This window comes from Poecilia mexicana, unplaced genomic scaffold, assembly GCF_051168715.1.
Source record: "Poecilia mexicana isolate PSO_F unplaced genomic scaffold, ASM5116871v1 scaffold_5, whole genome shotgun sequence".
NCBI classification, from domain to species: domain Eukaryota; kingdom Metazoa; phylum Chordata; class Actinopteri; order Cyprinodontiformes; family Poeciliidae; genus Poecilia; species Poecilia mexicana.
In genome coordinates, this window is record NW_028263374.1 from 27607662 (window position 1) to 27625297 (window position 17636).

Sequence of the window (17636 nt, forward strand, 5' to 3'; positions counted from 1 at the left end):
CGGTTCTGCCTGCAGATTTCAGGTTTGGTTCATATTAGGCTTTAATTTTAACCTTAATTTTAATCTTCTTAACCAAGAGTTGATTTGTTTGGTAAAATCGTTGGAAGCATCAGTGGATTTTTTTCTTTCTGGTAAACTGTGACCGTGGACCTCCATAAATCGATTAATAAAACCTTGTTTGATGCGGTGAAACAGCCAACATAGAATAAAGCCAAGCAGACGGAGCTGAGCCTGCTGCTGGCAGGGCTCTGAATCAACCAATCACAGATCAGCTTCAGCCTCTTGGTGGAGACAGCATCTAATGGAACCATAACAAAACTCTGATGATGTGCTCTGCTGGGCTGACCTCTGAACCTGAGGATCAGTTAGTGGAAACTAATAAAGCTGCTTCTGTTTTTTATCTGGTGATAGAAAAGGGAGACCAGCTTCCTGTAGTTATTGTTAGCCAGAAGGAGAAAGTGAGAACATTGTTTCTAAGCTGTTCGTCTCCATTTATGCGTTGATTTAAATCAGTGATATCAACAAACAGCAGCTTGATATAAACCAAGATAAAAACTAAACATTCCTGGAGGTTCCTCCGTCCATCCAGGCCGAGTTGTAAAGCTCAGTAGCTGTTCCTCAAGAGATGGAGACGTTAGTCTTCCCAGCAGGGTTTCTGTGGGTACGTTGAGACTCCATAAGAAGGAGAAGGAGACTTCCCCTGAAAAACAGTTAAATAGAAAACATGTGACTGTTTGAGCCGTCGGTAGGAAAGGAAGAGAACCGGAGCCAGAATATAAACATCCCAGCAACATGAGCCTGCTTTGTCACAGGTGTGTTAGCAATTAGGAGCACCTTTAAACTTTTATGAGTGTGGGAAGAGAAGCAGGAGCTGGAGAATATGTTTGTTAGGCTCACTGATTTTCTGTAGCAAAATTTGGGCTGGTGGGTTGTTTCACTGGGGTTTTACTCCCCAATAAAGCTGCTTTAAAGGGGAAACCCACCCACAACAACTTTGACACACGATTATAAATCACTCATTAAGAGAGGGAGGGGTCAAAGTCCACCAGATGTTCATATGAGCTCAATCAACGCAATAGAAAAAATGTCAGTAAAGCTGATATTATTTATTTAATATTTTAACAGTTTTTAGAAATAAAGTAGCTCAAAGACACTTCAGGGCCAAAGTTTTTAAACGAGGCCAAAAAAAAAGCCAAAGATCTGTAGAAAATAGAAGGTAGATTGACCCAATTAATTGGACCAATACTGATGTGTCGATGCGGCTATATCCATATCTTGCTTCTTTTTCTTTGCTACTATAATGCTTTATCTGTAGCAAAGCACCAAATCTAACTTCTTTTCAGTCTCCAATGAGATGAAAAAACTCTCCTTTTGTAATATAAAGATGAAAAACTCACCACATGTCTTCAGACCATACGTCAGATTTTAAGCAAAATGTGATCATTTTTTAATAACCATTTTAACATTTTTTTTGTGGTTGTTTGGAGCCAAAATCATAATTAAAACATTAGTTTATTTCATTGCCTAGTGCATCAGAGAACAATTGGTCCAAGGTTGATTATCCATCCATTGTTTGTTTATCTGACATCAGATCAATACACATAGATAAGGTATGAGAAGGCTAATTTTTCTAGCTGCTAGCATTATGTTCAACCCAACGACTTGAAACGGAGTCACCATAGAAGCAGCGAGAGGTCAGATTTCAAGTGGTCGGTTCCAAACAGCAGCGCGGCAACAGGAGGAGCAGGAGTCCATTTAGTTTCTAAATACATGCAGATGTGCAGCCTGAAGCGCCTGCAAGTGTTTATCCGACTGCTGCAGCTTCTGCTTCCTCTGCACTCTGCAATATAGGAAATAATCTGCTGTCAACCACACTCCAGCTTTAGATTTATGGATTTAAGTGTTCTTGGTTGTTCCTCTAATAGAAATGAGAAAGATGGTCCAGGATTGGAGATATGAAAACAATCAAAGTGATCTGTATGTTAATGAGTCTAGAAGTTATTTTCAGCTTAATGCGACTGTTCTGTCATCACAGTATGTGTATTGATCAGTTAAATTGGTCCAGATGGAGAAAAGGATCCAAGAATAACAACTTCTTGAGTCCAAAGCACAGATAAAACCAACCTGTTTGAAGTTCTGGTACTAAATGCTCCAAATCTCCAGTTTATCTTTGGTGCAGAACTCTGATCCGAAGACCCCAGTTCTGACTGGAAAATGCTTTTCTGGCTCATTTGTTCTGACTGATGCAGTCAGTGTGACTGTGAGCAGGTGGAGGAGAGTGATAAGCAATGACAGTCATACCCCACGTCACAGCAGAACACTGGACCACCTGGCCCAGAACCAGACAGCCGGGCCGGGATGGAGCAGGGCTGAAAACTGACATGATGTATTAACACGGTGATGAAAAGCGTGTGTTTTGGTTGTGGCAGAGCCACCCCGCTTGCTCTGGGTTGCTGCCAGTAGCTGCAGACCCAATGCTGGTGGTTTTTATTGCAGCTCAGAGACTTGTTGGGAATTTAATGTTAACACAAAGCAGTTACTGCAGGTTCCACAGCTTCCAAGCCTCGTTTCCATGGGTCGTTATGCTATTTGTCTGTTTCCATTATAAAAGTGGCCCATAGAACCACCATTCCTAGGCTCCCTTCAGTTGTAGATCCATAGGACAACCGTAAGGTCTAGTTAGAGCTGAGCTAATGGCGTCACACGACTCAAAAATGTCACTCGCCTGCCCAGTGAGCCTCCAGCTGGAGGTGGAAACTCTCCTGAAAACGACGGACCATAAAACAGGGTACCGAGCCGGACCGACCCGTACCGCTCACTCAAAACGACGCATAAAAGAAGCAAGCATAGAAGAGTCAAGTAGGTTTCTGTGGGACTACAGCTGCTACCACCGCTGGGTATCTGGGACCAGACACAGAAACAATAAACTGATTTTTACTGGCTGCAAACTGGTTTTGCATCTAGTAAAAGGTTTGCAAATAGTTAATTATTCAGTCCACCCTGTCCATAAATACATTTTATTTGATGTAAATGGACAAACATGACTACTGAACACTTTAAAGGTACAGCTTTTGAACTGTTTGACTCTTCTAATCACATGACATCAACTCAGTGTTTCTGGGCTTGGTTAAGACAACTTGCTGACGTTGAAACTGGGCATCAGAATGAGAAAGAAATTGACTCGACGTTTCAAGGTTACTGGTGCCAGAAAGGCTTGTATATTTGAGTATATTGGAGGAACTGCTGGTCTGCGGCTCTTAACCATCTCTCTGGTTTACTGAGATCGGACTGACAAGGGACAGATATACAGTGAGCAGTAGCTCAGTGAATGTAAATACCTTGTTGACGTCAGAGGAGAGTACTTGTCACAGTCATGGTTTGCGAATCTCATATTGGATTTAATCCACATTTCTCCATATCAAATGAATCTGGTTGGAACGTTGATAAGTCTGCGGCATGAAGAAGGTTGTGGCAGATCTTGGTGTAAACAAAGCATGGATCCATGGTGTTGTGGTGTGGGGGATAATATCTTGGTACACTCTGGGCCAATTGATACCAGCTGAGCATCATCTAAACACCACAGCCTGATGGAGATAGACCATCTCCATCCCTTTCTGGCGACCATGAACTCATTTTCTGATGGCTCTTTCCCAGCAGGATAATGCTCACAAAACTCAGCTTATCTCAAACTAGTTTCTTGAACATGACAATGTTCTCTTGACTCTGTTGCTCTCCAAAGCAAGTTGGCAACAAATCTGCAGAAACTATGTGATGATCATGTCAGTCTGCACCAAAACTTTGTTGAATCTGACGCACTAGCAAGTTTCTGGTTTACTAACTGGGTGGACCTAATAAAGCAGCTGTGGAGTGTGCGTCAAAGCTTTATGGTTTGACAAAATGTTCCACTTTTGCCTTTCCAGAATACTTCCCTAAGCTCTTAGAGATGTTTTATAGTAAATATAAGACGGATCTTTGTGTTCTTTTGGGTCAGCAGTGACTCTAGTCTAGGAAATCTCCCATGACATTTATGTCTCTCTTGAATAATGATCTCTGAGTTTATCTGAGGCAGTGAGGGAGGCCTGCAAAGGTTTAGATGTTGTTCTGGGTTCTTCTTGGTCCTCCTGGATGGTTTCAAATTCAAAAATACTTTTTTGAGCCAAAAAGGGTAAAAATTTGTTGATGACCTCTTGGAGTCATATTGGCAGGTGGGCCTCTCCTGGGAAGGTTGAATGCCTTCTCCACTTGTGTCTCACTGTTGTTCAGACTGATAGATATCACTGATTCTTTTTGTCCTCTGTTCTTGGTTTTCTTTAGATCAGATCATGTTTTTTCATCTCTTTTAGCCTACTTCATGTTGTCAGACTGCCTCTGATTAAGTGATTTCTTGATCCTGCAGGTTTGGCAGTAGCCTGGTAAATACCAGCTCCTTGTTCTACACTTTGCTTCATCCAGAGGGTCTAGACGCTTGACTATAGAGAAACAACTTCTTGCTCAAGGGGTGGACTCTGCTGAAGTTTGAAATGACTGGATTTGATATTACCCAATCACTAATATTTGGTCATGATGAATGTAATGCGCCAGCACGACCATGAAGGAACCTGCTATGAAGCTTTCTGGGAATTATGTCCACTGTAAGCAATCAACCCCCACTGCGAAGAGAGTGCCGAGTCAAATGATGTTTGCCAAGTCTTGCTCTGACTTTAATTGCTGAATATTGGAAATGTGGCCAACAAAGACTGAAACTACAACCAAAGGCAGCACAGAAACTTGGCATCATTGTTCACAATTCCTCCTTTTGTTTGCTGATTGGCTCAGTTGAAATTCATCTTGAGAAATCCAGCTTAATGGGGAAAAACCCCAGATGGAGCACTTTTGCAGGATTGCAACAGCCAGGCTAGTTTGGCAGTAGTCAGGCTTGGGTTTAGCTTGTGGGCCTGAAAGCAAGTGGTGGGTGCAAAGACTTTTTAACAGCATTATATTTGTGCCATAATTTTCTGCAGGTGCAAGATCTTAGCAACGATTCGCTTGACTAAAGCAAATCTGCAGGTGAATACACCCAGTGGCTTAAAAAGTTCTGACCTAGCTTCATTTCCTCTTGTTTTCAATCCAAACAGCTCGACTTCCCTATAATCCTTCAAACTGCTCCTGGTCTCCAGCTTTTCTGGAGATCTTTTATGGTTTTATTGGGGATTTGCTGTTTGCCACTAATAATAAGTCAGTTGTGTTAACACTAACAGGAAACTTACCAAGGAACAGATTTCAACTGAAACATCTCCCAGCTTCTGTCATGTCCTTTCTGGGTTTGTTGCAGTTTTTTCAATATGGCTTTGAGATACTGTTCCTCTGCTGGAGAAGTTTTTGCTGGAGCCAGAAGTTTTTTATTTACATGTTTCTGGGACACTTGTAAAGTTCATGCGCAAGGGACATCCGCTAACAACAGCGATGGACGACAAAGCTGCTTCTAATAGCAGCTTTGGTTGATCTAGTGGTTGAAGAACCTGAATGACCAGTTTAAAAACTATAAATATCTTTGTTGTTGAGCTCATATCTATTTATTGAATAGATAGAAACAAAAACTATTTTTGAATTGAAAACGTTGCTTATTTTGCTGATATATATAGCTTTCGATTCCTTGCAGTTAATTAATTACAAACCCAGGAACTAACTTGATCAAAACTTTTAATCAAGTACCAACACTAGCTTTTAGATATGCCTCGTCTTCTTTGGCCCACCAAATCTCCAGAGACATCATACTTCAGTTGAACACCATGTTGCGATATCCCACAATATGACATAAATCTGAGTGCAGAACACAGTCCAACAACTGATCAGTTCCCATGTGGTGGCGTTATGCGATGAAAAATGAAAAACTTCTTGAGTTTCCAAACATTTGACTCAATCCAGCATTAAACATGGGAGTTCTTTGAGCTTGCCAAAGAATCTGTTAAATGTGGGGTTTTTTAACTGCTCCGTCATCAGATGCTCAACCAGAAAGATGCAAAAGTGTTTTCAACATAGTCTTTTGTTTTCTTTTCTTGCTGCTTAACAGTTTTAAATTAAATTAGTTATTTGAGGTGACTTTCTGTGAGCGTTCTTTGTTATTCCTGTTATATTTTGGAATTTGGAGTTCCTGGGCTAGAAGAGGTATTTTGTCCGCCAATTTACCGCAGAAGTGAGTTCTTTTCCTTCTGCCGAGTCTTGGTTCAAACCCTGGCAATCGGCCTTGGAATTTGAGTCCCGGAGGACGGCCTGATGGGTAAAACAGAACAACTGCAGCTTCCAGAAGGAGACCACCACTTTAGTTTTACAAACAACAGGTTAGGATTTAATTTCTTCAGCATTTTTTGTCTTTTCCTGGGATTTCTCATTTTAAATAGAATTGTTCTGTTTTTAATGGTTTTTCCACATTATATGTTTTTTCATGAATCTTAAAGGAAGAAGTAATGAAGCTGATTTCTTTGTAGGTCGTTACTTTAACAGTGTGTGCTTGATTTGCACCATATTACCATGAAGCCTTGGCTTCATGTAGAGATGCCGTGTTGGACCGCAGGATTCCTGCTGTTATGGCAAGATGCAAAGCAGATGTTTTGGATGCATGAGGAGGAAGGCCGGGATTTCAAGTTTGCCCTTGGACATACAGCTTTATCATGGTCCACATGCTGCTCTCTGTGATATAAGACTGATAGGTTGCTGAAAAGATTAAATGTCTGTTAGCGGCTTTCAACTGATTATACCTCCCAGTCAGTTTGATATGAGAGTGAGCCATCGTGTGGTCCTAATTTCAATATTATTGGATTTTTCTGTTTCTGTTTTTCAATTTTGTCAGGGTTTTTCTGTAGCGATTTTGCTCAGATTTTATCTGATTTTATTTAACTCAGCTGCATATGCTTTGTTTTGTTTAACCAGGAGTTCTAGTCTGCATTGTGTTGTGGATTTATCAGAATCTCCTATGTCTCTGTAAAGCTGCTCGGTGTTTACAGTAAAGAGCTTTTCATGCTTCTCAGAGCCTGGAAACTCTTATCCCAGCATGAGATTTACTGTCAGTCCCTCTTGGCCCCCTTCATGTGAGGGTTTTCCAGTCGTGAGAATTCCTGCCCATGTTGTTGCTGCTGTGTACGTTTTAAGATGTTTAATGTAGACTAACAATCGTATTTATGACTAAGATTAAACACTTCTCCTGGTACTCATGTAAAGGATGTAGTGAGTATAATGACTCTAGTAATTACTGGCCAAGCTTTATACCAAAGCTTTAGATCCAGCTCTCCAGAATTCAGTTTTAGTGCAGACCTCGTGTGAGGTCACATAAAGTTTAGATGGTTTAAAGGCTCTCAAACTGGTCTTGTAATAACAAGAGTGCTTTTAATATCCCCACTTAGGTGCTACCACACTTACTAATAGTGAGCAAAGGCAATAACATTTTAGCCTTACTTGCACTCTTTCCAACCTGAACACAAACTTCTTGCACTATGGGTCTTTCATTTTTACTCTTATATTTTCACCACTCCATAAATATTGTTCTAAACAAATATGTTACTGTTCTTCTCCTTTAGCTGGAAATACATAACACACCATATAGTACCAGACCATACAACCACATCATACCATACCATGCCAGTTAGTACCAGACCACACCATGCCAGTTAGTACCAGACCACACCATGCCAGTTAGTACCAGACCACACCATGCCAGTTAGTACCAGACCACACCATGCCAGTTAGTAAGGTAAGGTAATTTTATTTATATAGCCCATTTTCAGCAACAAGGCAGTTCAAAGTGCTGAATGACTGAATGACTCATTAGCTTTGTGACAGCAATTATGGCAGGCTTTGTAGAAGCTTATGTTTTCTTTGCAGCCTTTTATAAACTGAGCGAACAAAAGGACTGTGTTGTGAGACCGTGCATCTCTATTTAACAATGTGTGTGTGTTTTTGTTTACCAGTTAGTACCAGACCACACCACGCCATACCACACTATTTAGTACTAGATCACAAGATACCATGCCACACCATACCATTTAGTACCATACCATAAGATACCACTCCATTCTATGCTACTGTAATTCCCAAACTATAAGTCGTTACTTTTTTCACACACTTGGAGAATTGCGATGTGGCTAATTTAAGGATTTTTACCAATGGGTTTTGAAAAGCTGGATGTCTGCATGATGAAGAGGATGGCACAAGTTCAAGGGGTAATCTGTCATGAGACGAAAGCAACACTGAGAGCAGCAATGAAAGGGAGACTGAGGAAGTGTATGACAAAGTAATTCTGAGCCTGTTCAATTCTGACACTCCCATAAAAGTTTTTTATAAATCTGTATAAATATTTTATGTTACAACTTGGAGATCACTCGCTTATAGACCAGTGCAGCCTTGTCTATAAGCATATATGTACTTTTTTAGTTTTAAAGGTAATGGGTGCAGCTTCTATTCAGGTGCAGTCAATAATCTCTAGTTGCCCACTCATGTCATTCACAGCCTGGGGGTGAATTACCTTTCTTTAAGTATCTATTATATTGAGAAATCGGTTATTTTAACAACTCTTCAGTGGACTGAGTTACATGTAGTTCTAAAACAATAACAGAACACTCTGTAATATTAGTGCTGCATGCTGTGGCTTTTCAAAAGTGAACAGCTTCAGCTGTATTGGGATGTTACTTTCATTATATAGACGCTTTGTATGGTTAAACTCACAGCTCTGAAGAGCAGAGGACGGAGCTTTAAATGTTGCTAGTTGTAAGTAAACTGGACCAGCACCAAAGACCTATTGGAACTTGTTGTAAATTAGACAGATTTTCCTTTTTCCTGTTTTGATTCTTTGTCTGTCAGCAGACTTTCTTTGTGAGAAGTGGACAACAGACCCGCTCCAATTAAACTGTCAACTGGGACACAATGGTTTGGACCAAACCAGTCTGAAACATGTGGAGAGGATTACTGGTTGACTGGGTTCCAGTTTGCGTTGGTATGGTACTCTGGTGACTACTGGACCTGTTATCCCGGCATTCCGAACATTTTCTTTTTCCCAGATAGCAACTTCAGAACCGATGAACCCAAAAATGTTCTTTTTCTTCAGTCTGGACAATAATTCACAGTCAGCCTTTCTTTTCTCTGTCGATTTATTAATGTCTGAAAGTGATTCAGTTTATAGTCATCCTTCCACTAAACTGTTGGATCAGCAGGATGCATTCTTGGACCCACTTGGGGGGTTGTCAGGTTTGGAAAATATGGAGCCAAGATCATGAGTGTGAGTATCTTAATCAGATGGCTGTTTTCATTTTAGTTGCTTGTTTTGGTTCTTTATAGCCAACAGACAATAAAATTCTGGGTTAGGCTTCTTTCTTGTAAGCAGACCTTAAAAATTAGTGGCGTCCAACCTCCAGCAGAAACCAGTTTAACTCTACAGAAACACAGTTCTGTTTTTGTGAAACCAGCATGATGCTCTTGCCTTATTCTCTGACACATCTAGAGAGGACAACCAGAACCTCTGCTTCACTGCTTCACAGCCTGAAAGAAGGCACACCTTCTTCTCCTAGACTTTTGTTTTCACTCTGGCCGTTGCCTCTTTCCAGCAACCTGGATTCGTGTTTCACATGGAGGATTGGTCAGCTGCTGCATGTTGTCTTTCTGGAGGCTGAAGGCAGATATTATCCTGGTAGTGAGTCCTGGCTAGGAGCCATAACTTCATCTTCATCTGGTCAGGTCCAGTGATGGGGTAAAGAGTAAGGGTAGCACATCTCAGGTACAGATGTTGAGGAGTCAGCCATTCTGCTGGAAAACAAGATTAGCAAAACAAAATGTGCTCCATATACTAGAGGAGCCTTCGCGCACCAGTTGCACCGAGGCACAGATGTTGGCTGCGGCACAATCAAAGACCAAAGACGGCCCTCACACACACTTCGAAAACTTTTACGATAATACTTATGGCACACGAACGGGAAGATGCTGTTCAGACATGTTCTCTGAGTCAATTTAAACATCTCAATAACTGTCTCAGTCCAATCAGTAGAACTGGACCGATGTCTACAGTCGTGTACTTCCATCTTGTTGTCATTTGCTTTGTTGTCTGGAGGGAAAGGGGAAGAGGTTGGTCATGTTACAGTGATGCAGCAAAGGATTGTAGAAAGTTTAGCTGAAGCAGAGAAGCAATGTAGGCTATGTCCTCGTTTGTTCCCCTTTGCACCTAGTAGAGAAATATATATATATATATATATATATATATATATATATATATATATATATATATATATATATATATATATATATATATATAATATTGGTTAATGTCTGCCATTACAGTGGCTTTTATATTGGATATTGGCTCACATTTTCCTATTAGTTCCTCCAACTTACATGCACATAGATGTACAAGTTGATTTTTTATTTCCTCCACTTGATGTCTGCATGCTGTGATCATGTGGTTTCAAAGTGAAATTCCTTGTTTGTGCACTTAATGTTGGCCAGTAAAGCTGGTTCTGGTTCTGTAAGTGAATGACAGTCAGGTCAGTTCTAATGTTTGGCCTCTAACAGTACGACTCTTGGTGTGGTTTACGTAGCATCTGAGACATCATTCCACAGGTTTTCTTATGACGAATTGCTCTCATATAATTCCTGAGTCTTTAGTTTCTCTTTAACATCACGTTACCTGCATACATGAGTAGGCCTGTCACGATAACAAATTTTGCTGAGCGATTAATTGTCTAAAAATTATTGCGATAAACGATAATATTGTTTCAAGACCAGTTGACACCGATTTAATGGAAATGGCTAATAATGCATGTGATTTCCTGCCATAGATAGATACACTTTATTTTCAAAAGAACATATAAAACGGGAACTGATAAACTAAATTAACAAAACAACCAAAAACAAAAATTAAAATGGATTCTCAGTCTCCATTAACAAAAAACGTACTTGAATAAAAACTAAACAACATAAAGCCAAAGTGGAAATAAATACTGCATTCAACCAAAAGAGTGCAGATTATGAAGTCTGTATACTGTATACTATATTTAAATAGAAAAGATGGGCACATCCTGTCGCAATAGTTCACAGTACACGATTTTTTGGCCCTATTTTCCCCTTACGATAATCTTAGATCGTTGGCCAATCTAAGATTGTCGCTGGTGATTTCGTAACCGATCGTCCTGTGTTACGGTAGATCGTCGTGACCACTCCAATCTAAATCAGGGGTTTTCCCCGACTGGGAGCTTAACGCTGAATGTGACAGGTAGCCAATCAGAAAGCGCGGATTCTCCTCCGTGCTTTCTGAGGGGAAATTATGGAGGAGAATCCCAAACAGCTGACACGGCGCAACCCGAAGTCCAGCGGACATCGGAGATGATATGTGGAAACAACATTAATATTTATTCAACATTTCGTACAAAGAATATAGAAATGACAAGGAGATTTGCTACTGCAGTTGATAAACCTGGTAACTTTTCAGCTGTTCTTCGTTAACGTGACATAAATAGGTTATAATGATTTTCATTCAGTCAGGATTTTACGCTGACTCTAGCCTCATGCATCACAGGTAGATTCTAGTAAAGCATTGATTAATGCCTGGTTTTAAAATTAGTTAACTGGACTTGTAGCCATTATTTTGTGCCCATGTGGCTGGACACCACATGGCACGACGAACCCGATTGAACCCGATTGAACCGTTATACCTAAGATTTCTGTCGGCTAATGTGTGGTCTCAGGTTTTGAAAATGGGCCGACAACTCGTGTAGTGTGCGCTGGATATTACACTAAGGAAATGAGGAAGGGAGGGTCAGTGCAGAGCACCGGAGTTGAGCCTTTTTTATTCAGTGTCATCAACAGAAAGAAAAAAGGCAGGAAGAGACGATAAAGCCTATAATTAAAATGAGGTCGATAGGTTTAATTTATCGTGCGATTTATTGATTTATCGTTTATCGCAACAGGCCTATACATGAGGAAAATTATCATACTGTTGGTAAATGAAAGCTCTGGTTCTGAGAAGCAGTGAAATAAATCGACGGTTTGTGACCTGAGTCGATACCCCGGCAGTTCTGACTCCACAACCAGGAGCTATTGGGAACATTTGTTTATCCAGTCTATTTAATTATGAGCCCATCAATCAATGCTGTGTCAGGTGGTACAGTAGTCCGCACTGTTTGCGTTCCTTCTCCGCCTGCAGCTCCAACTCAGCTGAGATGTTATTTCATGTGGTTAACGGCGACTCTATGGAGGCTGGGGGATTCTGGGAAGTTCCCATGTTAATGTAATTATGTCTGTTTAATAGGACATTGTGGTCTTGAGTGTTTCCTTTAGCGCTAATTGTGATGAGGAGAACACAACTGTCCTCTCAGCAGTGGGCTCCATCTGGATAAAATCTCTTTTTATTGGAGCGCCCTTCAAAAGTTCTGGCTTCAGCATCACGACTGGCTTCAATAAGAGCGAGTCTGGGATTCTGGCTCTGACCCTCTGTCTCCATATTCTGTCTGTTTCTCTCATTTCAGCTATATTCACTGGCCCTGGAAGTTATACACTGCAAACTGATTTAAGACCCAGATATTCAAATTGGTAATAAAATGAGCTAAATACTGCCTAATCTGTAAAGAATTACAGAAATCCTGACTGTCATCCATTAAAAACTCAGAAGAATCTTTTCTGGGATTGCTTGCTCAGAAAAAAAACACTTTATTAACTTTTAAACATTCAGTGTCCAAATAGTGAAATTAGAAGAAGAGGCCTGGAGGGACAGAAGACCAGGTAAAGGTTAAAAAGAGACGATCCGTTTCTCCTGTAGACCTTTTGCTCTCAGTTTGACTGACCTCAGAAAAAGCAGAAAATTAGAATACTGGAATAAAAATTAAACAATTCTGAACTTCTATGCAAAGACTAACTCTGCAGCACAAAAATAACAGAAAAATTAACGTTGCAGCAGAATTGTCACTTTCTTGGGTTTTTCTGGTTCTCGTGTAATCTGGTCGCCTTTTCAATCAATCAATCAGTCAAGTTTATTTCTATAGCACATTTCAACAAAAAGGCAGTACAAAAGTACTTTGCATCATAGAAATACAAAAATAAAAAGTCATAAAAACAATATACAGTCACTAATTGAGAAACCAGTAATAAACATTACATTTTGTCTAGTGCTATAATTAAAATCATCAATGCACGTCAAATATATTGATCAGTGTTTGATTAATTATGGTTCAAAAGCAACCAGGTGAGTTTTTAGTCTAGACTTGAAGGAAGTCAGCGTTTCAGCTGTTTTGCAGTTTTCTGGATGTTTGTTCTAGATTTGTGGTGCATAGGAATTGAATGCTGCTTCTTCATGTTTAGTTTTGGTTCTGGGGATGCAGAGCTGAACAGAACAAGAACACCTGAGAAGGTTGATATTAGGGCTGTTGTAAACGAATATTTTAGTAATCGAGTAATCTATCGATTATTCTTACGATTAATCGAGTAATCGGATAAAAAAAATTCTAAAATGAAATATTGGTAAATCTGGCATAATACCGGTGTTACTATCAGTTACTATCTAACTGATAGATAGTAATCTATCAGTTACTATCAATTACTATCAATTACTATCAGATATCAATATCAGTCCAATTTTTCATATTTGAGCATCCCTAACAGTTGCTTTTTTGTAGTTTAGAATACTAACCTGTAACAATAATAGCTCACTTTCTAAGTTAACCAGAAGAAAAGTTATAGAAAAATCTGAAATTATATTGAATTTAATAACAAAGAGGCAGGCTCACAAATATGCTTATAAAAAATGTCTACAATCCAGCTTTTAGTTTATGTATTCATCTTCAGTGAGTTTAATAGATTAATTAAAACTCACCTTGCCACCTAACCTATCACGCTTTGGGTTTGAAAATACGGGAAATGCCGCCTGGAGTGGGAGGAGAGAGCGAATGAATGAACGTAAGATGGATGGGAGGAAATAGACCAGCGGACTGACGAACCGTTAGACCGGGGAACGAACACGGGGGGAAGCAATACGGGATATTTACGACACCTTCACTGGTCACACTCAGAAACTCATCTACCAGCCATGTACGATGCGCTCCGCCACCCGTTTCTTCAGACCGGGATATGAAGTTTATTGTGCGGTTCGTCGGTAAAGCTACATTTACACGGTAAGCATCAGCTACTCAGCCGACCGCCCTGTTCAGGCTATCCGCTCACCTCAGCGCTCTTCCCGCCGTTCGCTTTCAACCAGCAGCCCCGGAGGAGAAATGCTGCCGTACTCCAGGCATTCCCCCAGTCATTTTAAGGATGCTTATTGGTTCCCCAAAAACGATAAAAAGTCGGGCATTATCATCAATCAATAAAATCCCCACGGGCCAATCTTGAAGATTGGACTTTATGCCGCTGAGACTTAGCTTTTGTCAACAACTCAGAGGCGGAAGTGAGAGCTCCGCGCAACGCAAATGAAGTCCCGGCCGGAACACGGTGCGCTAACTAATAAAACATAAATTAACGAAGCTTCGAGGCAGGTAAATTTTCCTCGAGGAATTTTAGTAATCGAGGTACTCGAATCATTCGAGGAATCGTTTCAGCCCTAGTTGATATCATGCAAACTCCACACAGAAAGAGGTTAATTCGGGTTTTGAACCCATTTCATTTCCACCATCTGCAGCTCAGCCTCAGACATGATGAGAATTCATCTTTTGGTGGAAAAACCTGGAGCACCAATGGAAAACTAAAACAAACAGGAAAATCTGGCAACTTGCATAATGATAAATGGGGATATTTGTCTTATTCAATTGTATTTTACAGTATTATCTTCTGTATTTAAACCTTGCTGCTCCCACAGGCTTTTTTTAGTTTGCAGCCCAGTTTCTCCCACACAGCCGTCATAAGGCCGGTTTTTCCACTCCAGCCAGACAGCCGTTGGCCTGTTGGCCTTGTTGCTCATTTTTCATGTCAATCTTTTCCCTGCAGAAAACATCAGGCTGAGATTGTCTCACAAGAACAAACAGGCCTCTCAGTGCTCGCCTGTAAACATTTTAATTTCACTGGCCTCATTAAGCCTTGGCCCGCTTCTGGGTGAGCTGGTGGTCTATGTTTCAGATTTTGTTGGACAGTAACTGTGTGCTGACGGAGTTCTCAAAGCCTAAATGTCCAATTTTCTCCAACTTTTGAGCGTTCTTTGCCGTGATCTTGGCATCCTGGAGCGCCGGGTTCCTCTGAAAGCATCTGCAGCCGTCTGCAGAGACTCTGCTCATTAGCTGTTTGAGTTTTTTGGCTGAAGCAGAACAGACTTCAAAAATAAAAAAATAGTGTAGTTGTGCTGAGGACGGGTTTTTCTGTTTGGACTTGTGGAGCAAAGAAAAAAAAGACACTCAGCTCCCCGATTTGTTTTTCTCAGAAGCATCTGTTAAAACTTCTTCTTTTTCTTCTGCTCAAGACATTTGAGTTTGATGTCTGCAAACGGTCGTCATCGTTTCCAGTTATTGACATTTTTCCTTACAGTCAATGTCAGTGAAAGCCTCAGAGTCCTTCTCGTTTGCCCTTTGAACCCATATCGTTTGGGTTTTAGCTTTCAAATATAGTCAGAATCAAAACCACCTTCTGCTTTCGAGTATTATGTAAGCGAGAAAGTAATACTAATAGAAAATACTGACAGTCCAAGAAGGGATTAATGCTGGTTCTTCTTCCTGCCATGGCTGTAGAAAAGCTCAACTCTTGGTCTCATTGATCCTAGTTGATCTCGGATAATATTCCTGTTTGGAAAACACCGAGGATGATTAAAAAAAAAATCTAAAACAGTTGTTCAGCCCTGACAAGCTCCACATAGATGCTGGTTGCCTGCCGATACTTTGACATATTGGGATCGGTCTGATAAGTAAAACTGGACTGATACGATGTTTATTTCCATCTTGTTGTTGTTTGTGATTATATTTCATGTGGTATAAGTTTGGTCATGTGACCGTTGTAGTGATGCAGTGCAGGATTGTGGGGTGTTGAAAGTATGGGGGAATAATATTGGTAAATATCAGTTATCAATAACCCGAACAGCAATATTAATAACTGAATATCATTATTGGCCTAATTTTTCATATCAGTACATTCCCTAGAGGATCATACATCTCTGACATTATTTTGTTTTTTGTTTTTGTGAGTGCATGCATTCATGCATATATTGTACATTTTTAATTGCACATTTCTTTTAAGAAAAGTTATTTTTTATGTTGCTAACCTGCTGCTGGTTCACCTGAATTCCCCCACTGAGGGACAATAAAGGAAGTTTCTACTCTATTTTTCTCTGATATATTACTGACTTGAATTTGGCATTAAAGGTCAATTGTGAAGGGCTTAGTAACACCTGCTGGCAGAGTGACAGATTGCAACTAGCTAAACAAAAACAGATAATTATGCCGCAGTTGTGCAAGCAGAGTAAGCTGAAAATGTGCAGCAGGTAGATATGACCTGATGGAAGACGGAGAAATCTGGCAGTGATGTAGAAACTAACAGAGGAGATGAAGAGGAGTGAAAATCCTGAGGTTGAGACTGTGTGTGAGAGAGAGAGAGTGAGTGTGAGACGTGGCAGAACGAAGCCTGGCCAAGCGGCAGATCTTTTCCATATGTTTCCTGGAGACAGAGTGAGGCTGCTCCCCACCTCTCACCCAGTCGTCATTTAAACCGACAGAAACCAGTGAAACAGCAACACAGCTCAACGCTGGGATCCTGGAACTGCAGCTCTGCCTCGGTTCAGACAGGTGTTGGCTGTCTGGAGAAACCACGAGTCAAAGAAAAATCTCAGGTTTTCGCCTGGTGAAACAACGCTGTGTTTCACCATGAAGAGTTACTGCTAGCAGAGAGAGAGTAAAGAGCCTGGGAGTTCCTTCCTTTCAAAGCTGTGACCTTTGACACTGATTAAATTGTCCATACCTTTTCTGACTCCAGGCAGGAAAACACTGACTGACAGTTTTTCTCCAGATCTCAGTGGAGACCAAAGCAGAGCTAAAGGAGCCGCTAGAATCGCCATGGAAACGAACCGAACTCTCTAAGCATCATGTTAATAGCTGTTTGAGCCTCAGTGCTGTTGCTACAGTTTTCCTCTGCTGCCCCCTTGTGACAAAATACAATAACAGCATTCCTGATCCTTCCAGAGAACAATATAAGGGATTATTGCGATGTGCATAAGAACCCAGACAGCCTTCATTTCTTCATACTTTTAAACCTGATCTTCAGAAGTTCGCTTTGGACTTTGGCTCAGCCTCAGTTCCCTTTTCATAGGATTTTGTGGTTTGGTTAGCCAGTTAACTTTAGCCTGTAAATCATTTTGGCATAAAATAACTCCTAATTTAACCACATAAAACTTTATACATCATCACTTTTACAACTTTTTGTTTTCACTTGTATTCAGGCTTACATCTAATTTTTCTGCTCTTTTTTATCTTTGCGGTTAAGAAATATGTAAACATTTTGAGGGGAAAAAGCGAACACAAGGAAGCCATAATTTGGCTTGGGCTGCCAAACTTGAGTTTTAATGTGTAACTTAAAACTGGCCAGAATAAAAGGGGTAACAGCAAAATCCCAAAACTTAAATTTGATCTCCTAAAGGGAATATTTCTCATATTTTATCTACTGATGAATAGTCAAGGGATCAGTTGACAGAGAAAAGTATTTTGGAGACCCAACAAACCGGC

The 17636-nt window shown here is 40.4% G+C and overlaps 1 protein-coding gene across 1 annotated transcript in view; it reads left to right on the forward strand.

The window, feature by feature from the left end:
- cenpp (centromere protein P) overlaps positions 1-17636 on the forward strand; it is an 88693-nt gene that overhangs the window by 22632 nt on the left and 48425 nt on the right. The gene's annotated exons all lie outside the window — the stretch shown is intronic.